Source organism: Dermacentor variabilis, chromosome 4 (genome assembly GCF_050947875.1).
Source record: "Dermacentor variabilis isolate Ectoservices chromosome 4, ASM5094787v1, whole genome shotgun sequence".
NCBI lineage: Eukaryota > Metazoa > Arthropoda > Arachnida > Ixodida > Ixodidae > Dermacentor > Dermacentor variabilis.
Genome location: NC_134571.1, coordinates 220293224 through 220317159, shown reverse-complemented (window position 1 = coordinate 220317159; position 23936 = coordinate 220293224). Strand labels below are relative to the sequence as shown.

The following is a 23936-nucleotide window of genomic DNA, read 5'->3' as shown; positions in this document are numbered from 1 at the left end:
AACGAGTTTCTCCTGTCGCCTTTCCTCTCTTACTCGCACCTGTCATATGTATACACGCTCTGAGCCTGCTCCCGACGCGGTGTGCGCGACAGCAGCAGTCCCCAGCAGCAGCCTCAGCAGCAGTGGGAAAGTTAAAGGCAGAGGCAAAGAAAGCTTCGCTTTAAAACGTCATCGTTTTGTGCATAGCCCAGATAAATCGGAATCAATTCTAGAGCATGCATCCCATCCCTTATTTATTTAAGCAATAGATTCGTAGTTGCTACACTGGTCCTTACCGCGTCTTTCGTCAAGTGACCGATGTCACCTATGAGATCGTACCCGTCAGCTCTACCGTGTCATCTGGCCTCAGCTCACCTGATCTCATTCATAACGCACGGCTAAAACCTAACCGTGCTCTTCCTGACGGTCCCGTTTTACGCATCGGGACGCTGATTTTTCCGCCGGGGGTGACGTTACAATGAGCCGAAGAAAAGAACGACGACAGTCCTGAAGCCGACGAAAAGTGGACACAGCCCTGGCGGGGCTCTTCTCTGTCTCCACGAACGTTCGCTCTTTATAAATATATTGTAAAGAATTTATACGCCTAACAATATTTCATTAGCTACTTCCCGCACCTGTCATCTGTGTTATCCGGATCAGCATGAAGTGTTATATTATCACCATGGTTATTTTCCGGAAAATAACACAGTGATCTCCGAATATATGTACGTTAGAAGATATTTCAGCAGTCAGATCATTAATATAGACAAGAAATTACAGTGCTCCTAGCACAGACGCTTGTGGTACACCCGATTGAACTTCAGTTAGGGGATAGTTACGACCGTTAGTAGTAACGAATTGCAAGTGGTTAGTAAGCTGTATTCATTTTAGATGGCTAGTGTCGATATTTAGTCAGCTTAGTTTGAAAAGTAGTAGTTTATGGCATACTTCCTCAAATGCTTTACCCCTATCCAAGAAAACATAGCCTACGCAGGATGAGTGATCCAGGATGCGATACAGCTGATGAGTGAAATATACTAGTTGAGTTTCTCAGGAAGAGTGATTTGAGCAAACCATGCTGTGCGTTATTCAAATATGAGTTAGACTCTTAAAAGCTCACCATATTCGTGAAAACTACATGCTCTAATTATGCCACCAAGAAGGTGGCGCACGTGAGCCCACCCATTAATTTTTTTTATGCCTGGGCGTTATTAGCGGTGTTAGTTGATGTCTTCGGACGTAGCCACTGGCGCACATGGCCTTTGACAGTGCATTGCCCAGAATATTGTTGGTTTTCGGAAAATCTGCGTTAGAAAACACCGCTGCTTGCAATGCCAGCACAAAAAGAACAGCGAACGAAAGACAAAACAAAACAGGTTCATCCACGCACCCACGGTAGCGCATGATATTGTTCTAAAGTAACGCTTAAGATATGGTTTAAGCGGCGGTCTTTTAGATGGGCACTTTCTCCCGAACATCCCTGCTTTGGAAAATGCAATGTACATGACACTATCACTATCATGGCGCTTGGGAACAATAGCGCCACGTGCCGTGGTTTTGCCGCTCCGGCGACCAGTCACTTTTGCTAATCTTTTTCCGCTGGGACTGCACACAGTGCACCTAGTGCTGGTAGCTTTCTAGGCGCTGTGCTTTTGACGCTTAGTTCGCACTGAAGCGAGACACTACAGGAAGGTCAATTCACTCGCGGCTGCTGCTGCGGTTCTTAACTCCAGCAATTTTACCGCGAGTTTCCGCTGTCGTTGAGTTAGATCTGTTTCTGTTTGCTTGCGTGCGAGTGACGCCGTGCTTGTTAATTTATTTAGTCAGCGATTATTTACAAGCTTGCACAGCCGATAAATCTACCATCCTTACGTCGTATAGCTGTCTACTAATTTGATGTCGCATTTGCTACTTCGCCTTTCGGGCGAAGCTTTCGGGCGAAGTGTTACAATTCCCTTATTGCCTGCCTGTCTGTCTGCCTGCCTGCCGTCCTGCCTATCCATCTATCCATCCATCTGTCTGTCTGTCTGTCTGTCTGTCTGTCTGTCTGTCTGTCTGTCTGTCTGTCTGTCTGTCTGTCTGTCTGTCTGTCTGTCTGTCTGTCTGTCTGTCTGTCTGTCTGTCTGTCTGTCTGTCTGTCTGTCTGTCTGTCTGTCTGTCTGTCTGTCTGTCTGTCTGTCTGTCTGTCTGTCTGTCTGTCTGTCTGTCTGTCTGTCTGTCTGTCTGTCTGTCTGTCTGTCTGTCTGTCTGTCTGTCTGTCTGTCTGTCTGTCTGTCTGTCTGTCTGTCTGTCTGTCTGTCTGTCTGTCTGTCTGTCTGTCTGTCTGTCTGTCTGTCTGTCTGTCTGTCTGTCTGTCTGTCTGTCTGTCTGTCTGTCTGTCTGTCTGTCTGTCTGTCTGTCTGTCTGTCTGTCTGTCTGTCTGTCTGTCTGTCTGTCTGTCTGTCTGTCTGTCTGTCTGTCTGTCTGTCTGTCTGTCTGTCTGTCTGTCTGTCTGTCTGTCTGTCTGTCTGTCTGTCTGTCTGTCTGTCTGTCTGTCTGTCTGTCTGTCTGTCTGTCTGTCTGTCTGTCTGTCTGTCTGTCTGTCTGTCTGTCTGTCTGTCTGTCTGTCTGTCTGTCTGTCTGTCTGTCTGTCTGTCTGTCTGTCTGTCTGTCTGTCTGTCTGTCTGTCTGTCTGTCTGTCTGTCTGTCTGTCTGTCTGTCTGTCTGTCTGTCTGTCTGTCTGTCTGTCTGTCTGTCTGTCTGTCTGTCTGTCTGTCTGTCTGTCTGTCTGTCTGTCTGTCTGTCTGTCTGTCTGTCTGTCTGTCTGTCTGTCTGTCTGTCTGTCTGTCTGTCTGTCTGTCTGTCTGTCTGTCTGTCTGTCTGTCTGTCTGTCTGTCTGTCTGTCTGTCTGTCTGTCTGTCTGTCTGTCTGTCTGTCTGTCTGTCTGTCTGTCCTCTCACTGCGACACAGTGGCCCAACTTGCCTAACAGCTTTTGCCACTAAGGGCGGCGGCTTTGTAGCCGCGTGCTCGTGATACCTCCGTGGTCAACCCGTCGTCGTCATTGCAGGTTTTTATCCGACCATACTCATGGCGTCGTCTTCACGCCATTGTCGTCATACAGTCTTCATGCATTTGTTAAAAAAATTGCGAGCTCTTAGGGGACAAAACGGCGACCTCGTTATGGGCAAGCTGTAGTGGGTTGAACCACCGGGCGATCTTTAACGCACACCTAAATCTAAGTACACGGGTGTTTCAGCATTTAGCCCCTATCGAAATGCTGCCGCCGCGGCCGGGATTCGAGCCCGCCATCTCGTGCTTAGCAGCCCCCAACAGCATAACCATTAAGTAACCACGGATGGTGATGGGAAGAAGAAGTAGTAGAAGAAAGCGGACGTGCCCCGCATCGGTTCCGTCTTTTTGAATGATTCTGCAGGCACTTTTGGCAGGACCACGTATTGAAGCTCAATTATCGGATTCGAGAGGTTTACTCGAATCGGTGGATACCTTTGACAAGGTGGGCCAGCATTTTTTCGACTTCTATAGCCTCTTTTCTGTGCATCGCACGTGGGCGCCACGCAGGGCCTAACGCCACGTAGGTCTAGCAAGCCCGCCAAGTCGGCATGGCCGATATACGCATGGACGACGAACTCTCCTCGGAGACGGAAGACGGTGAGAAAAGAATGGGTTGGCAGGTGATCACCAAACGCGGATCGCGATCTGCGAATAAGACCTGGGGAGCTGGTGGAGCCGCCAATTGACTCCAAGAATCACAAGGAAAGAAGATCGCCAACAAAGGTGCTGCCGGGGCCGACAATCTCAAGCGCCGGATTGGGAAGGCGTCAAGAATGCCGCAACTACCGGAGGAGCCCAGGAAAATTATCGTTAGGCTTCGGGGAGGCATCAAACTGAACAAGGCCAGCACAGCTATTGGAGAAGCGATCGTCGAGGCAGCCGGACTTACAGCAGACCAAGCGAAGGAAGACATCGTCTGCCCAGACTTCACACAATATCGTGGTGGTTAGTACACCGTACTCCTCTCATGCTGAAAGGTATGTGAGAATCAAGTCCATTACGATCCTGGAGGCAGAATATGAAGTGAGCGCTTATGAAACAACCCCCCACTCTACGTGCATAGACGTACGGCAGTGGCGAAACTGGTACACCAGGAAAGTGAGACTGCAAGTGCACAGAGCATAATGGGCCGATTGGTTACTAAATACTTCCCCTCAGGAAAGAGGATCAGGATGTGAGTTATCCCGATTACTTGGGGGTAGAATGCAAATATATGGATCAGGAATTCACCGCAAGTGAGGTACGCACGTCACTGTATGATCTGAATAGTAGGTCAGCAGCTGGCCCGGATGGCATCTCTAACAGATTGCTTAAGAATTTGGACGAAGAATCAATAAAATATCTCACCACCTACATTAATGAACTATGGAAAGATGGGGTATATCCAGAAGAATGGAGGACGGCCAGTAGTATCTTAATACCAAAGCCGGGCAAGTGACTCAACTTGGATAATCTGAGGCCTATTTTGTTAACATCATGTCTAGAGAAGACAATGGAGCATGTCATATTGAATAGGTTAACGAAATATGTGGAGGACAATGACGTCCTACCGTACAATCTGATTGGTTTCAGATCAGGCTTGTGCACACAAGATGCAATGTTGTTAATCAAGCATCAGTTGCTGTTGGCTAAACCAAAAAACACTCGAGCTCTCTTGGGGTTGGATGTCGAAAAATCTTTTGACAGAATTAAGCGTAGAGCAGTACTTGAAGTGATTTCCGAACTGGGATTGGGGAGAAAACTCTATGAAGTGGCCAAAACCTTTCTTGGCAATCGTTCAGCTCACCTTAGATTCGGGGATATTAAATAAAAGAAGATGGATCTACGTGACAGAGGGACGCCACAAGGGTCGGTCTTGTCACCTATGCTTTTCAACCTGGCCATGTCAAAAGTGGCAAAGGATTAAAAGGGATAGAGGGCATTCACTTTACCATTTATGTAGACGATGTGACTATATGGAGCGCTGAAGTAAGTATGGGACATGCGGAAAGCAGACTTCAGAGGAGCATTTATGAGGTAGAGTCTATTTTAGAAGACATGGGACTCAAATGCTCTGCTAATAAGTCTGAACTCCTTATACTCAAGGACAGAAGAAGGGGTAGAAAACCGAGGGGTATGTTCCCGAGGAAGAACCCAGGTTAGTACTAACCAAGAAGGCAGGCGAATCTATTAAGCAAGTAGAAACCATTAGAGTCTTAGGGTTATTCCTGGAGGCAAACGGGGCAAACGGAAGAACAATACGGCACATCACAAGCAAGACTGTGGAGGTAATAAGACTGCTAAGGAGAATCACTAACAGACACAGAGGGCTGGGAGAGGAGAGCGCCATGAGACTGGTCCACGCTTTCGCCTTGTGTCACTTCTCATATGTAGCTGGGATGCTCAGTTGGACACAGACAGAACTAAACAAGCTGAACAGATTAATTAAAAGTCTAGTCAAAACAACAGTGGTGTTACCGATTAAGACGCCGGATAACAAATTAATGAAACAGGGGCTCCAAAACACAATAGCCGAGATAATTTAATCTCAGGAAATTGCCCACAGAGAGAGGCTCTCTGGAACAAGACCAGGTAGAGCAATACTAGAAGAGGTAGGGTGGTGCCCAACCGAATCCAAAATTTCAAGTGAAGGCACAGTAGAACTAAAAGATAGCATAAGAGAGATAATCAAGACGACTCCTTTCCCCAGAAATATGCACCCGGTGCACAGCCTGGAAAGACGAAAGGCAAGGGCCAAAGCTCTCCTGCAAGAGATAGAACACGACACAGAACATGCGGCTTTTGTAGATGCTGCGTGGGTCAGAGGAAAGCAAGTCTTTACGGCAGTAGTAGTAGATGCAGATGGTCTCACTCGGGATGCTATTACAATCATGACTAAAGGCACGGCAGTCGCGGAACAAGTAGCGATAGCATTGGCTTTAAGGAATAATAGTGGATGAAGACTTACAGTGACTATAAGATGGCTATTAGACACTTTACCAATGGCTTTGTAACCAAAAGGACTGCCCAGCTGATCGCTGAGTTGGACAGCCAAGAGATTGAAATCCGCTGGTTTTCTGCGCACATGGGGTCTGTCGATCCATCTCGGAAGAACTTAAACGAGATGGCTAACGCAGCTGCACGATGACTTACTATCTGTGCACTACGCGACCAGCACCTTAATAATATACCGGAGGAGAACAGGGACCAATTACTTACATATAACGAAATCACGAGGTATTACTACATGAACAGAAGGGAATTACCAGTGCCACACGCTAAGCTCAATAGAGCTCAAGCGGTGACTCTGAGATTGTTGCAAACAAGAACTTATCCAAGTCCAAACTTTATAAACAAAATATATCCTGAAAGAGAGATACCAATCAATTGCGAGAAGTGTAATGGCATCATTACTCTGGATCACATGCTTTGGCAGTGTCCTGTGACTTTCGCAGACTATCACAAGGAGAGAGACTGGTGGCGGCGAGTCCTACACAGTGGAGTTCTTTTTGATCAAGCACAGGTCGTCCAGAAGGCCCATGATGCGGCGGTAAGGTTCAACCTTTCTGTCCCGACGTGGGAGCCGCCTGCGTCAACCTAACGGTTGATCTTCATGACAATAAATAAAGTTCATCATACCATGCCATACCACGGATGGTAGTGTGCATTCGTTGTAATATCGCGGTCGTGATGCCGTCGTGGTCGTTTCATCGTCATCAGTCTAACTTCTTCATTCGACACTCGTCATGCCGTCATCATTGTATTGGTTTACTACCGCCATCACTTCAATAACGCCATTTCATTTTCGTCGAGCCGTCATCGCCATGCCGCCTTCTTCGTCATTCCATCGTAATTATGCTGCCGTCATTGAATTGAGACTATGTCACAATTGCCACGTCATCTTCACCATTCTGCCACGGTGTTGAAACCCAGGATCGCGTATCCCATCACTGTCACACAGTTGTTGCGATTCGGCGTCCGAGAGGCCATTACGGTTCCGTGGCTGATGATATGCCAGTTACCGTGCGATCGATAGGTCCGGGGCGACTTCCAAGAGATAAGAAAAAGGTTTACTCACAAATTTACAAGATGATGGTTTACATCTACGAGCAAGAATACCAGTAGCTCACGGGACATAGATGACCTTAAGATTCAGCCAGTAAAATATGTAGCCGATATAGTAAGCCCAGTCCTAGAACATATTTTTAATTGTTGCCTCGAACATGCAGTGTTCCCTAAACTAATGCAGATTGCTAAAGTAACCGTTGTTCATAAAGGTGGAGACAAAAACGACCTATCAAACTATCGCCCAATTTCTATTCTTCCGACTTTCTCAAAGTGTTTTGAAAAGATACTGTATACGCGAATGTCTAGTTTCTGTGGGAAATTTAATATACTAACGCCAAGCCAGCACGGTTTTAGGAAGAACTTTTCGACAGAGACTGCACTTCTAACCCAAAATGAACTAATCTTAGAATTCTTTGAGCAAAAGCTTTTCACTCTTGGTATTTTCATCGATTTCTCGAAAGCGTTTGACCGCATCAATCACCAAACAATGTTAGCCAAACTCGAACACTATGGCTTTCGCGGAAAATGTCTTGACATAATTAGATCCTACCTCAGTTCTCGCGTCCAACAAGTAACAGTAAACAACGCACTATCAGATGTTAAACATATTTCTTCTGGCGTTCCCCAGGGAAGTGTTCTGGGACCTCTGCTTTTCCTCCTTTATGTCAACGACATAGTCTGCTTAAGTAAGATCCCAACATTTATGATCTACGCAGATGATACCACTCTGTTCTTCCGAGCAGCACATGTACGAGATCTTGAACAGCAAGCCACAGAGTGTCTGCGCCGACTTCATGAATGGTCTGAATCGAACTCGCTAATCATAAACACAAAAAAAGTAAAGCTGTATTATTTAGGCCTCGTAACAAGATTGCTTTACTCCACAGATCTGCTTAGAAATGGGTTCGTCATCCATTCAAATAGTTCCCGTGGTCAAAAGTCTGGGTGTTTTCTTTAACGAAAATTTATCGGGGGACGATCACGTTGAAATGGTCAGGGGCAAGTTGTCAAAGGTTGTTGGTATCGTGTCCCGCCTGCGATATTTCCTACCGAAGCGTGTTAAGCAAATGCTGTACAATGCACTGTTTTCTTCAGTCGTTAATTACTGTATCTTGGTCTGGGGCACCACGTCATTTACCAATATCAGACGGCTGCACATGCTTCAGAAGAGAATTGTTCGAAATATTGTTAATGCTTCGAGATTTGAACATACCGCACCCATTTTTGCGTCACTTGGCATCACCCCCCTTCCCCAACTGCAGGAAAATTTACTGTTAAGGCGGTATAAAACAAGTATAAGACAGAATAATACATTCATGTTAGACCTGGCAAACTTGAAATGCAAGGAGCTTAACTATGCTACCCGCACTGGCTTCACGTGGTTTGTGCCTAAAACGCGAACGAATTATGGTCGCCTAATGCTTAGCTACATTCTTGCACAGACGTTAAATAACGCGCTGTGAATTGATGTTAATTTATTTACTGCTGACACTTATGTCATAGTGCTTTGTGCTTGCTTTTGTTTTTGCCTGTAATGTTCAAATACCGTTTCATTTGTGTCAATGTTGTTATTCCGAATGCTTTACACATGCTGTATGATACATTGCGATACTTTTGCCAAGTCATTGTAGGGTGCGTCGACCTCTGTCAAGCCTTTCTTCTGGCTTTTTGTCGATGCACCCAACATCCTCATGACGATGTTGAATAAAGAATTGAATTGAATTGAATTCAAAAAGTAGGAACGTGATCACGATCCCGAGTAGGAGAACACTCCTACAACACTCAAGATCCACTTTTTAAGCACTGCTTTTCCCTTTCTCTTGTGGCGTGCAAAACTAGTGATGGCGATGAAGCACAATAAGGAGGAGTACATTTTTACTGAACATAATGCCCTAGCTGATAGTCATTCGCCTCGGCGGATCAATCTCCCAGCGGCTTCGCGCCGGCCGCGCACGATCTGAGCCACGCGCCCGCTTCGCTCCCTGAGCAATGGCCTGTCCCTGGCCAGCCGCCGTTCTCCTTATCCTCCTCGACGTCGGCGCTTCTACAGGAGGCTCCCCCACTAGCGGCTGAACCGTACAGATAGCCGGAACGATATTTTAAGGAGTTCTGGTCGGGATATTCAGACTAGAAGTGTGTTTGGGGACTGGCGAGGACCAATTGGCTCTGCGTTAATTGGTTTATCCGGTGACGGAGCGAGAGGGTCCTCAACCAATGCAGGTTTGAGGCGATCGTAGAGATAGTATCCTGTCGGCAATGTAAGTCCACGGTGAAATGTTTGCCGTCACGATGGATGATGTGGTATGGACCCTCGTAAGGGTGTTACAGGGGCTTCCGTTGTCACGATTGGGGGCTCAATCCCATCGCTCGTGATCCGTTGTCAAGATTGGAGTCCGGCATGAATTCGAAGGTAGCTGGCCCATGCCGTCATCCAACTTATCCACGCAGGGGACGTTGATAAAGCGAAGGACTGCTTCTCATCGAGAACGAGGAATAAGGGTCTATTTACAGTATTTACCTGCAGTTCATCAGTCTAGCATGACTGCGAGAGAAAGTACGTCAGTCTAACACGACTGCTTGAGAGATTGTATCAGTCTAACATGACCGCTTAAGAAAGTGTGTCGAGCATCCGCACAACAGCGGCTTGTAAGCACTCGATTCCCCCCCCCCCCTTTGGTTCCAAGGGGACGGAAAACGTTCGTCCAGTCATTGTAAGCAGGCCGCTTCTCCCCCGGACGGGTTACACACACGCACACACACACACACACACACACACACACACACCCACACCCACACACACGCACACACACACACACACACACACACACACACACACACACACACGCGCGCGCGCGCACACACACACACACACAGGTGCAATGATCCGGAGCCGACGTCAGAGGGGCTTCGTAGAATACGGAGCCGTCCCGGGTAGCGCGCCGGGTAGCACATTGTCTTGCGTCTTGGTCGGCGCGTGGGAAGGAGCCTTCGTCGGCGTTCCCGCGGCAACTCCCCCACAAATAGCAGAACAGCGCGGCGTTGTCGTGTTGCGCACAACGCCTGCTTCGTTGAACTCCTTCAGCCACAACGGCGACGAGGTTAGAGCTTAACGGTGGCGGTTTCAGCATGAATCGCGCTTCGTCGAACGCATTCTAGCTGAAGCGACGGAGAGTGGAGGATGCGCTTATTGTTCCCGACACAAAGTCGACTTATTCACGCCATGGCTAGAGGTTGGCGGCGGAATTCCAAGATGAGGTTGCCACCGCTGGCGTAAATGGCTGGCAAACTTGCACTGCAGCTGGCCGTTCTTAACAGCGCCTCCATGGCCCGGTAAATCGCGACTGTCTAGCGCAGATAACCGCTGGGCAGGAAGAGAACGGCTGGTGGCCAGGGGGCGATACCTTGGCTCGCAGCGACCACTTGTGTAATTTCACTGCCCCAAAACATCCAACAAGGACAGGCAACTGCAAAATGAACACCACAACATGGCTCTGCGCCGAGATGACGTACATTGGCCCTCACTTTAGACCCGCTAGGCTTAATAAAAGTGCACAAACAAAAAAATGCTGCATTTCGCTATGCCAATTTCTGAAACAATTTCGTGCTGACAAATTCAGCAATCATGGAGAGAATCCCGCTAAATGAGAGGGGATCTTCTTGGCTTAATAAAATTAACACTAGTAACCCTAAAATTAAGGCGGGACCCTCGAACACAGAATTCAAATTAGCCTGCTGAGACCATCCGCATTGCCATGCAACTTTCCCTTCTTATATCTAACGGAGAAGTTGTACTCTTGGAGAGTGAGGCTCCATCGGAGCAAGCGGCCATTTTTGTGTGACATTTGAATGAGCCAATTCAGAGAACAGTGGTCGGTCTCGAAGATGAACTTCGCTCCGCACAAGTAACACGAGAACTTCTGGGCAACCCAAACTAAACAAACGCATTCCTTCTCTGAAGTGCTGTAGGCTTCCTCTCTTACATTTAGTTTACGGCTGGCATAGAGGATAGGATGCTGCTCGTTATCGTTGCCGACCTGACTAAGTACCACGCCCATACTTCTGTCGCTTGCGTCCCATTGAACTATGAATTCCTTTGTGTAGTCTGGCGCGCGAAGCACAGAACAAGAAACCAATAGCGTTTTCAAACTGTGGAAAGCGTTCTCGTTGTCCTTATCCCAGTGTACGCTACTCGGTGCTCCCTTTCGAAGGGCGTCCGTTAATGCACTTGCCTTTTGCGAGGAATACGGAATGTACCGTTGATAGTACCCCACTAGTCCCAAAAATGAACGAAGGCCTGTTTTCGTGCGCGGCTAAAAAAATTGTCCAATCGTAGCTATTTTCAGCTCGGCCGGCCATCGCGTGCCTTGGCCGACAACATGGCCCAGATAAGTAACCTTTGAACAACAAAATCTACACTTTTCCGCTTTCACCGTTAAGCCGGCTTCTCTCAACCGTGAGAACACCTGTTTGAAGTGCGATACGTGTTGTTCCCAGCTGTCCGAAAAAATTGCTACATCATCCAGATATGGCAAGGCGAACCCCTGCAAGCCTTTTAGGACAATATCCATTGCCTTGGAGAAGCTAAACGGCGCGTTCTTCAGCCCGAAGCTGAGTGCGAGAGGGCGAAAAGTGCCTACAGGTGAGATGAACGCGGCATAACGGCTGGCACTTTCTGAAAGGGGAACTTGCCAGTACCCCCGCACGAGATCTATAGTTGAAATGTATTTAGCAGCGCTACATCTTTCAATTTGTTCCTCAATGTTGGGTATCGGGTACAGCTGATCCCCAGTGATGGCATTCAACTTCCTGTAGTCAACACACGGACGAGGGTCCTTGTTAGGGGTTTCTACCGGTATTAGTGGTGACGTTTATTCACTCTCAGCGGGCTCAGTAACTCCGAACTCTAGCGTGCGCTGTATCTCTGCCTCCATAATTTCTCTCTGTCTTGGAGACACCCTGTAAGGCTTTGATCTTACGGGTTTGCTTGATGTCAGCTCTATTTCACGCGTTATTAGTTCGGTTCTACCCGGCCCATCTGTGAATCTGTCGAGATATTCCCCTAACACCTCTTTAGCTCATCTAGCTACTCGGGTCTTAGAGCGCGCGAGCTTACCGAATATTTCACTACTTATTCTAGGCCGATTTTAGAGTTGGAGGTCGCCCTATACTCCTTAAACTTGGTACTAGTGCCATCCTGCTCTTTGATGGTATAGTTAACGACTCCCCTCCGCTCTACATACGGCTTCATCAAATCGCAGTGATATATCCTCACTTCCTTCCTGCGACCGGGCATTTTCAGAGCATAGTTAGTATCTGAAAGTTTGTGCAACACTTGAACGGGCCCGTCCCACTGAACTTCAAGCTTGTTCTTTCCTGAAGCTTTGAGGATCATTACCTGGTCTCCGGCGTTAAACGTACGAAGCCTCGCATTCTTGTCGTAATGGAATTTGGCGGTCTCTTGAGTTACTCCCATGTTCTTTCCGACTATTTCTTGGGTTGCGCTTAGCCGTTCCAGCAAATTTAGCACGTATTCAACCACTGTCGGACTCTCCCCTCTTTCCTCCCAGATGTCTCTTAACATTCTCAGTGGAGAACGGAGTGTCCTCCCATACACTAGTTCTGCTGGCGAGAACACTGTCGCTTCATGTGGAACCGTTCGCAAAGCAAACAAAGTTGCCGGCAGACAGTTCTCCCAGTCCTCCTTATGCTCGTAACAGAGCGCACGCAAAACTCGCTTAAGCACCGAATGCCACCTCTCTACACTGTTTGACTGAGGGTGATAGACAGAACTGTGTATTAACTTTACCCCGCACTATTGCAGGAATGTGGAAGTCAGTGCGCTAGTGAATACTGACCCTTGATCTGCCTGCATTTCGGCTGGAAACCCAACTCGTGCAAACACTGTCAAAAGCGCGTCTACTACTTCGGTGGAGCTGAGCTCTTTCAGAGGGATTGCTTCTGGAAACTTTGTAGCCGGACACAGCATGGTCAACAAGTACCTGTAGCCCGATTTTGTTTTTGGAAGAGGTCCTACCGTGTCTATTAGAAGTCGTCTGAAAGGCTCTGTTATTAAGGGCACTACCTTCAGGGGAGATTTCCATGCCTCTCCTGGTTTACCAGAACGCTGGCAGGCGTCGCATGATCTTACAAAGTTTTCTACGTCTTTTAAACAGCCAGGCCAGTAGTATTCCATAAGCAATCTTTCCTTTGATTTGTTTATGCATTGGTGGCCGGACCACCCATTTCTATGACAGAGACTCGGAAGGTCCTCCCTATACTTAGTAGGTACGACTAACTGATCTAAAATCCTACCCTTTCGTTCTCGGCAGTGCCGATACAACAATTCTCCTCTCTCACGTATCGTCACGTTGTGTCTAGCAATGCCTTCTATAGCTGTGTGATGTAATTTAGCTAAGCTCTCATCATTCTTTTGCTCGGCTGCCAATGACTCTCTATCCACACGTAACAGCTGATCAAAGTTCTTTGAGGCCGGTGATAATAACGACCCTGTCTCACTTGTGAGTGCGTCAGCTTGCTCTTCCTGCAGGCTTGAACTTTGATACTCTTGTGCTACGCTCACATTGAACTGGTCAGTTGGCAGGCTTTCCTGAACTGTTTTTACATCACTCGAGTCTAGCTACTTCCGCTGGAGCAGCTTGTGCATTTTCGGCCGAAAGCAACGCGATTTTACGAGCTTGGCGTCGCGTCAATGCCTGTACTACGCCCTCTCCCAGTTTAAGCCCTTTTTCACGCAGCAACTGATTAGAACGATTCGAAAAGGGGTAAGGGAGCTGCAGTGAGAAAAATTTCGAAACTGCAGCCTCAGTCTGTAGCTCCCCGAATGGTCCACTGATTTTGACTTTGGCCATGGGCAGACACACGCTGTGTTCTTCTACAACTTGTTTGACCATGCTACTTCTCCGGTGAAGTCATCTACCGTCACGTAAGACGGATGGACAATGTCCATCGTGGCGGCACTGTCTCTTAGCACTCGGCATGGTTTGCCATTAACTTGCAGGTCGTGAAGATATGGACTTAAAAGTTCCATATTCTCGTCTTTTTCCTCCACGTAGGAGAAAACTACGCTAGGCTTCTCGCAGTTTACAGCTATATGTCCCAGTTTGTGGCATTTATAACAGCGAATTTGTCTGAAAGATTCGAATTTTCTTTTCTGTTCTTTTTGTGCGGTTTCTCCGTTAAGTTTCTCCTGGCTCTTTCCTGCGGGCTTTTCCTCCACGTCTACAGACTCCGATCGTCTAGTCTGCGAACCCTTTTTGAACGGAAAGGGTTTCCGTGGTCCATTTCGTGCGTCCCAGTTTCCGTCCTCGGCGTTCAACTTTCTACGCGTTGCGTACTCTTCGGCTAATTCAGCCACCCTTTCCACAGTGTTTACATTCCCTCTGTCTTGCACCCGCAGTTTCACAGCTTGGGGGATGGCTTTCTAAAACTGCTCTAGACACATGCATTCAATGATCATGTCTCTGCTGTCGTACGCTTCCGCACTTTTCAGCCACTCGACTAGGTTGGCCTTTAAGCTATATGTAAACTCCGGATATCCCTCGCTATCTTTCTTGCCTGTGCTCCTAAACCTTTGTCGAAAAGCTTCGTTTTAAAGGCGGTATTTCTTCAGGAGGCGAGCCTTAACTTTTCGTAATCATATGCATCCTGTGCACTAAGTCTGGCGATTACTTCCGCCGCCTCACACGGCAACATAGACAGCAACCGCTGTGGCCATGTACTCGGGCCGAAGTTGATCTTTTCGCAAGTCCTTTCAAAATTGCTTAGGAACAAGCCTATGTCGGTCCCGACCTCAAATGGCTTTAATAGCCTGTCCATGCGGTACCATTCTGCCTCACTTGATCGTCCCAGAGCGCCTTCACTTCCTTGAGACAACTCCAAACGTTTGCTTTCAAGTTCAAGTTGCATTTTTCTTAACTCGCGATGTTTATCGCGTTCCTCTCTTTCTCTTTCCCGTTCTTCTCTGTCCCGTTCTTCTCTCCCTCTGTCCCGTTTCTCTCTTTCCTTTAGAAGTTCCAATTGCATTTCAATTTCTTTCTCACTCGCCTGATCGGAAATTAGCGTCAGTAATTCCGATTTTAGCATTTCCTTGCGTACATCTAGGCCCAGTTCATCCCCAACAATCCACAACCCGTCTCTCAGCAGTGTCCTTATCTCCATGATTGCTGCTTTACTGCCTTGATCCTGCTCTCTAAATCTAGCTAGGAAACCACAACCTAACTAACACTCAACAATCTAGCATCCCTACTGTTCTAAACACAACCACAAAATGAAGTCTAGAGAGTCAAAGCAAGAACAGCACTCACCGCAGATACAGCACCACGTCGCAAAGTTCATCTCACCGCTGTCAGCCAGTTGTCAGGATTGGGGGCTCAATCCCATCGCTCGTGATCCGTTGTCAAGATTGGAGTCCGGCATGAGTTCGAAGGTAGCTGGCCAATGCCGCCGTCCAACTTATTCACGCTGAGGACGTTGATGAAGGGGAGGAGTGCTTCTCATCGAGAATGAGGAATAAGGGTTTACAGTATTTACAGGCAGTCCATCAGTCGAGCATGACTGCGGGAGAAAGTACGTCAGTCTAACACGACTGCTTGATAAAGTGTGTCGAGGATCCGCACAACAGCGGCTTATAAGCACTCGGTCCCCCCCTTGATTCCAAGGGGACGGAAAACGTTCGTCCAGTCATTGTAAACAGGCCACCTCTCCCCGGGACGGGTTACACACACACACACACACACACACACACACACACACACACACACACACACACACACACACACACACACACACACACACACACACACACACACACACACACACACACACACACACACACACACACACTCACAGGTGCAATTTTCCGGAGCCGACGTCAGAGGGTCTTCGTAGCGCTCGGAGCCGCTCCTGGATAGCGGGCGCGGGTAGCACATTGTCTTGCGTCTTGGTCGGCGCGTGGGAAGGAGCCTTCGTCGGCGTTTTCGCGGCGACACCCCCTCTCATAGCAGGAGAGAGCGGCGTTGTCGTGTTGCGCACAAAGCCTGCTTCGTCGAACTCCTTCAGTCACAACGGCGACGAGGCTAGAGCGTAACGGTGACGGTTTCAGCACAAAGCCTGCTTTGTCGAACGCATCCTAGCTAAAGCGACGGAGATTGGAGGATGCGCGTATTGTTCCCGACACAAAGTCGACTTAGTCACGCCGTGGCTAGAGGTTGGCAGCGGAATTCCAAGATGAGGTTGCCACCGCTGGCGTAAATGGCTGGCAAACTTGCACTGCAGCTGGCCGTTCTTAACACCGTGCGGAGTCGCGGCGGACGAAAACGTAAGGGGACATCACAAGCTCTTTGAGAATATGTAATGCGGTATGGTGCTGTGAGCGTGGTTTAGGAGCACGAAGCGCCCACAATGACGCTGGCAGTGTGTTGATGTAGTCGGTGGTCGTGTGCTGATCATTGGAAGCGTTGCGGTTATTGTCAGCCATGTCCTCTGTCCGTGGTCACCATTCTTGTGGCGTGCGAAAGCAGTGATGACGATGAGCCGCAATAAACAGAAGTATATTTTTAAAAGAATAAAAGGCCCTAGATGACGGTCATTCAACTCGGCGGATGAATCTTCCAGTGGCTTCGCGCTGGCCACGCGCGATCTGAGCCACGCGCCCGCTTCGTTCCCTAGGCCTGTGCCTAGCCAGCCACCGTTCTCAACCTCCCCGACGTCGAATCTGCTACGCTCTCATCGGTGAAACTCACTGTTCTTCTTCTCGGCCAACCGAATTCGTTGAACCGTTTGCAAAATCCCGCTCATGACATCGCACCGTTTCGCCAGACTCCGCCTCAAATGTTGCACGAACGCCCCCACATAAGAGCATAAGTCCTCAACGTTGGCCCCTTTTATCAATTAGTGGGCCTTTCATGACGGTTCGCTTATCAGGGTGAGGGTCTGGTAGAGTCCTTGCGGAAGTCATTGCTTCCACGATGGGCGGCGGCTGTTGCCCCGAAGTGGGCTGTTTTCTTTGCTTGTCACATTCTACGTCGTGCCCAGTATTGTCCCGGCGAGCGCTCGTCTCGCTCGCCAGCTTTGGTTACGCTCATTTAGACACCGGCTCCTGGGTCCCGAGAAAACGATGATGCCTCATGAAAGACCTTTCATAGCTGCACGCCTGCCGGTGAAGCATTAATCGTCGAGGAGTGGCAGGTATAACATTTCTAAACGCCAATAATAATAATAATAATAATAATAATAATAATAATAATAATAATAATAATAATAATAATAATAATAATGCTTTATTGATGATTTGAGTATAGTACAATGCAAGAATCGGGCCTGTCAAAGCCGCAGTGGGCCTGAACGGCAGTGCCTAGCAGACAGCGACAGAGCCATCAGTAACACGCTATTACTTTGTAGACAACAGTGACAAAAAAAAAACAAAAAAGAAAAAGACACACACATGACAGGCTTCCCAACACGCATTAATGTGTCTAAGAGCCTTTCTGAGACCATATTTCGTCTTCACGTCTTGTATGCTTTGAGGAAGTAAATTAAGCATTGCGGCGACGTAATAGTTACGGAGTCTTCGACCGTATCTCGTCTTACAGCGGGGTGTAAAATAACGATTCTTTGGTCTCAGGCAACGAACAGGCACGTAAGGCATTTTATACGGCCTTATCCAAAAATGCTTTAAGACAACAGTTTCTAGCAGCAAAGCATTGAAATCAGGTAAAGACAACGTTTTGAACACAGCAGATTTGGGGGAGACATCATATGCAACATGCTTCAGAATACCACAAAGGACGGAATAGACCCGGTTTACCAAAAGTTCAGTGCCATGACCATATGTAGATATCCCATACCGGATTCCACTGTAGCATATTGAATGTACTACAAGCAATATCGTAACATCACCTCCGTCGAGGGAAGAAGACACCGCCACGTAGAGGCTAGCAGCCACAGGGCGAGGGGTCACCGTTTGACCAGCGGAATTTCTTTGTATTGTTACGAACCCTTTGTTCGTAGCATGTGTAGATCGTGGAGCCGTTCTGCAGGCCGCATGGTGCTCTCGGGCCTTTGCTCCCTACTCCGGACTGGTAAAGCTGCACTTGGAAACCGATCTCGCTACTTTGTCGTCACGTGTTTGATAAGCTGTCATTCCAGAAGTGTGCCAGACCCACCACCACAAAGGAAGCCAGCCCGAGGCCACCCTCCACAGAGATACACCAGGCGTTACAAAAAAAAAAGAAAAAAAAACTCGCTACTGCTTTTTTATTCCTTGCGCGCGTCGTGCCACTAAAACACTAAAAACAGGCATTTCCTAAAAGCTCCAAGAATTGTTTCCAAAAAAAAAAGTCAGCCAACAGTCAACTACAACTACGCGATAATTAAAAAAGGTATGACAAAAATAACAGCAGAAAAATGACGCGGAAACCAGAGTGACCATAAGGTTTTCGATACACCAGAAACAACGACTCAGACCGTTAAGAGGAAGCTTTAGCTCGGGTGCTCCTATCTAAATACATGTAAAACGAAAATTCGTTTTTCTCGGCAACCACTCCACCAACTTTGACGAGGTTTGTTGCATTTAAAAGAAAAACTTAAGATCTGGTGACTATTGGTTTCGAATTTTTGAGTTAGGTTGGTCAATTTTTTGTTAAAAATTGGCAAAAATCGAAAATCTTCAAAAAACGAAACTATCAAGTTTACAACTCTGTAACTCAACAACAAAAATGATAATACAGTTATGTGAATTGCATGTAATAGTACGTCTCAAGCGGACAAAATTTATATGTTACACATGAATATCCACGAATTTAGTAATATGGGAATAAGCTTTTGCAGAATCCTTGTAAACAACGTAACAAATTCACCTAAGATGTAAAATGACATATCGAACTTGTCCGCTTTGAATGATTTAATGAATGTTATTTAGAGAATTGCGATATTTGTTGTTGATGCAGAGCTACGAGTTTGTGAACTTCATGCTTCTATATTTTTTCAAACTGTCAAATATTTGAAAATCCTTTTAAGAAATTTTGTCTCCTAAATCGAAATTCAGCTTGTAACAGTCACTAGAGTTTGACTTTTTCTCTCAAATGCAATAAGTTTCATTAAAATCGGTTCCGGGGTTATCTCAGAAAATCGTTTTTGCGTTTTACATGTATTTGAATAGGCCGCGTCTGAGTTGGACCCGAGCTAAAGCTTCCTCTTAAGTTCACCCTTCTTATAGTGAACCGGCTCCAATACCGTTGGAAATCGTGTTACACAGTACGGACAGCACGACGTTTCTTCATCTTTTTTTTTAGAGAATCGGGATCCTCTCACGGCAACGTGTCCGGCTTGTTCAAACTCTGTTTTTGCAAACTTACAATTCACCAGCGTTCCGCATTATTTACAAGTCGCCACAGAAAAAGAAAACAAAGATGTATTCTTGAACGACGGAATTCGTGACTGCGGTCGAAAATTGTCACATGAATAAATGTCACGTATTAAGTTCTTCGCTAGGTCAATACAACAAGACAGTACCAGCACCTCTAATGCGAAACGTACTAAGCTCCACTAAACGTACCACTAAACGTACCACTTCAACTCTTACTTAAACTAATTCATAGAATGAAATTTGAAGCAATAAAAAAACAAAGCTACACTCAATCTGCGTGCAAAAAAGAGAGCCTTGTAGATTCCCTAAACGCGCCCCAGCAAGGGAAATTTCTTCAAGGGGAACTGATACACGCCCTACACTGTAAACAATAAATTATCAAACTTAGGTCTGTTTCTGCAAACCTCCGATCTCAATGCTTACCTACTATATCAGCGCGACCACTGGCCACCACAACTGCAAAACCTGCTTCGCTTTCATTCGTGTAGCTGGCTCGTACAACGAGAGAAACTCTGAGCATAACACGAACTTCCAAATTTAAGACCAAAGTTAATAAAACTACCAAAAACAAAAAGTGCATCACGTTCGACGTGCAAGTAAGTAACTGATGCTTGCACATAATTTACCGATTACTTTCTCTTAATGCGTGCCCGATGGAGTCGCAGTCCGAAAGCCTTTGTGCTTCGCCGAGGACAACAAAGGGCGCCAGACTTACAATGCCCTCTGCAGACACCTGCCACTTTGTGTCCTCGCAGCCTCCGTTTTTGTCCCTACAAGAGACATTCTCCCTTTGTCCTCCCTCTCGCTGCGTCGGGCAAATGCATTCGCTTTCTTCTTGGCCAACCACAATCGCGGAACCGTTCGCGAATTCCTGCCCACGACATCGCACCGTTGCGACGGACTCCACCTCCAGTGCTGCACGAACGCCCCCGCATACGAGACAATGACGTGGCGAGCAGGCAACTTAACGTCGAAGCCGTTCCGACGCAAGTCTTCGACGTGGGCCCCTTTTATCAATTAGTACGCGATTCGTGAGCGTCCGCTTCTCGATGGCAGGTTTGGGTAGAGTGGTCTTTACGGGAATCATTGCTTCCACGATGGGTAGCGGCTGTTATCGCCTCGATGTGTGCTCTTTTGTTTGCGTGTCTTATTCTATGTCGGGTCCAGACTAGTCCATCTGGGCGCTCCTCTCAGCCGTCAGCTTGGGTTAGGCTGATTTAGTCACCAGCTCTATGGTCCTGAGACAACGAAGATGCAGCGTGAAAGGCATTTGATAGCTGCACACTTGCCGGTGAAGCATTAATGGTCGAGTAGGGAACCAGGTATAGTAATGCTAAACCCCAATCGTAACAGCGGTCAGACAGTCGCTTATCATGTATCCGTTGGCATGCTGTCGTGGTCATGCTTTCTGTCGCCTTATAATCCTTTCTGCTTCGTTCTGCAGGTTATGGTTATTTTCACGTGGCTGCCTCCCAGTGGGACAACTGTCGTCACAGCTACGTCATTGAGCTTGTTCGTAGTGGATCTTGTCAGCGGCATCGCTTCATATCGAAATGTAGCACCGACTGCTTTCTTTGGGGTTCACGAGAGGGCATCATCATCGACGACAACGGCTTCTGCCACACATATACAAGTCTGGAAATCATCGTCTTCCTTCAGTGGCCAGGGAGGAGTGGCAAACATGCTGTCGCCTTACAATCCTTTCTGCTTCGTTCTGCAGGTTATGGTGCTTTTCACGTGGCTGCCTCCCGGTAGGGCAACTGTCATCACAGCTACGTCATCGTCCTTGTTCATGGTGGATCTTGTCAGCGGCAGCGCTTCGTATCAAAATGTAGCTCCGACTGCTTTCTTTGGGATTCACAAGAGGGAATCATAATAGACAACGGCTTCAGCCGCACATATAAAAGCCTGGAAATAATTGCGAGATCGATCCAAATAGGTCGCGAAGCTTCGGGCGAAAAGCGTTTCAGCACAAATTGTCACCGACATCAGCAAGGGTGGTTATGGGAGCAACGACTGAAGCGCGACGATGTTTGGAGGGAACAAATATTCCAATGAAAAAAAAGCGTCTCTTTAATTAAAGCGAGACACAGTTAGATGCATTCAACGCAAATAAAATTTCTAATCAATTTTATATATGCATGACGAGTAAAGAAAAGACATTTTATCATTGTCAATAAATTCCTTTTTGCAGCGCCTATCGCATGCGAGGGCGTCGAGGCTGCTATCGCTTGCAAAGTAATGTAGCTCTTGAAGTCTGCAGAAAGGTGCGCTCGTAAATTCACCTCTTAGAATACGCCCCCCCTGACACGTTGTGCTGTTTGGCTTGTTGACGTTTGTCTCAATTTGGCGACGCGGGCAGCTTCATCGTTTGTCAACCTGTTCAGTCAAAAGTAGTGAGTTACGATGCACAGATAATTGCTTAATTTTTTTTTTTGCGCGAATCCACAGCCAGCGGGCTTGGTGTCTGATGATAGAACCAGCACTCTACACCTAGAGCTTTCGTTGGGCTTGAAAGAAAGTATGTTCTGTTCAGGGGTGAGATTTCGACACCTGTACCGGTGATCATTTCTTGCATCGCTTCTCGCGCTGAAAGCTCGAAACGCCCAAGTCGGGGTATTTGAATACACAGCTCTAATGGCAGGCCAAGTAAACAAATTTCGCGCCTTTGAGAACAAAATGATGTCACTTTTGTTTAAACGGATATGGCGTCACATTGTTTTTGCTTCCGTCGGAAGTCTTCCCTTCACATACAGATGGCGCTAAGCCCGATGAACCGTCGAAGAACATTCATGTTTTGAACGTATGGGCTTCTATGCAAGCTTCGCTACCAACGTATATTTACCTTGATCATCGTCTTCCTTCAGTGCCCAGGGAGGAGCGGCAAACATGTTGTCGCCATAGAATCCTTTCTGCTTCGCGTTGCAGGTCAGTAAATACCCGCGTTTGCACGCTAAACGTTCTAGCAATCGCTTTTTTTTTTTTGCTGCTCTTCCCCGGCCCACTTGTTCTGTTTGTCAGCGAACGTGCACGTGCAGCCAAGTTACTTCTGTCTGGGGACGTAGAATTGAAGCCTGGGCCTATGGATGGCCAGAATAGCGACGTCCTCGCCGCAATTACAGCTCTGTCAACTATGTGGAATGCTTGTCATGCTGAGCTGATCGATATGCTTACACTCGCAAAAAAATAACCAAGAGCAAGTGGAGAAAAAGGTATCCCACTTCGCTACCCGTCTCGCTGCTTTTAAGCCGCTTGCTGAATCCTTCGACGGTATTACGAATCTGCCGGGTATTGTCAACAAAGCCGTTAACGTCCACGCTGCTGCTTTGAGTTCACGTTTGGATGAGCTGGAGTACAGATCGTGTCGAGACAACCTTATTTTCTGTGGCCTTGCAGATAACCCATTTGAAACACGGACAGAATCTGAACATCATGCACGCGACGTTCTTTCTAGGACTTTAAATATTAGTTTCTCTCACGATGGTATATCCAGTGCTCATACACTAGGCCAATACAACGCCTAACGACCACGACCCATTATGTTAAATCACTTCATTAAATTAAGCTGAAGGAAAATATAATTTTTCGACGCTCCAAATTCCGTGACTTGAGCGTCTCCGTTGGTGAAGATTTTTACGTGGCTACGCGTCAATCGCGTTAAAAGCTAGCTGAATTAGGAAAGGCTAGCGGCCAACAATTGATGCTTCGTTTGAATAAACCTTAGATTAACAAGAAGTTCTATGTATGCTTTCATGCTGCCCGCAAAGTGCGTGAAATGAATCCTTCCGATGGCAGGAGGCCAACAATAGTAACATACCCACTGCCAGTTCAAGAAATTCCCGTACGCCACAGTCAAAGCAACCCTCTAGTACTAGGAAAGGCCAATTTCCATCCGGTATACCAACATACACAGTGTACGCAGTAAGTGCGATCAGCTGTCCGCAGTTATCGACACATATGAAGCTGATATGGTGCAGACCGGGACATGGCTTTCGAGTAAAATTACAGACCGTCAAATATTGGCATGTCAAAGTAGTTACAAATTTTTTCGATATGTCATGACCAGAGCACTTGCGGTGGTGTACTGATAGCTGTCTGTGAGGGGATTATTTGCAACCACAAATCGCTTTCGTCGTAGCTTGAATTAGTATGCACGCATCTACGCGCCGGGCACAGGGACATCATTTTTGTGTGCTCACCCACTTCATGTAACACGTTTTGTTTAGACTTTCATGATGCGCTGAGTAGTCTAACCGTAAGATTTACTCGTATGCATTATTGATCATATGCGACTGTAACAACCCTACTATTAATAGGTGCGCTGATTTTCCCTCAGTAGTTAATTCTTCGTACGAGTATTCATCTTTGATCAATATTTGTTTGAACTTACCGCAGCTCGCTCTTAAAACAGCTCGGTGCTCAGCACATTCTGATAATGTCTTGGCTCTAATCCTCACGACAGCACCCGACCTT

At 47.1% G+C, this 23936-nt stretch overlaps 1 protein-coding gene across 1 annotated transcript in view; it reads left to right on the top strand.

Annotated features, from left to right (window-relative positions):
* LOC142578521 (uncharacterized) overlaps positions 1–23936 on the top strand; it is a 226168-nt gene that overhangs the window by 154580 nt on the left and 47652 nt on the right. The gene's annotated exons all lie outside the window — the stretch shown is intronic.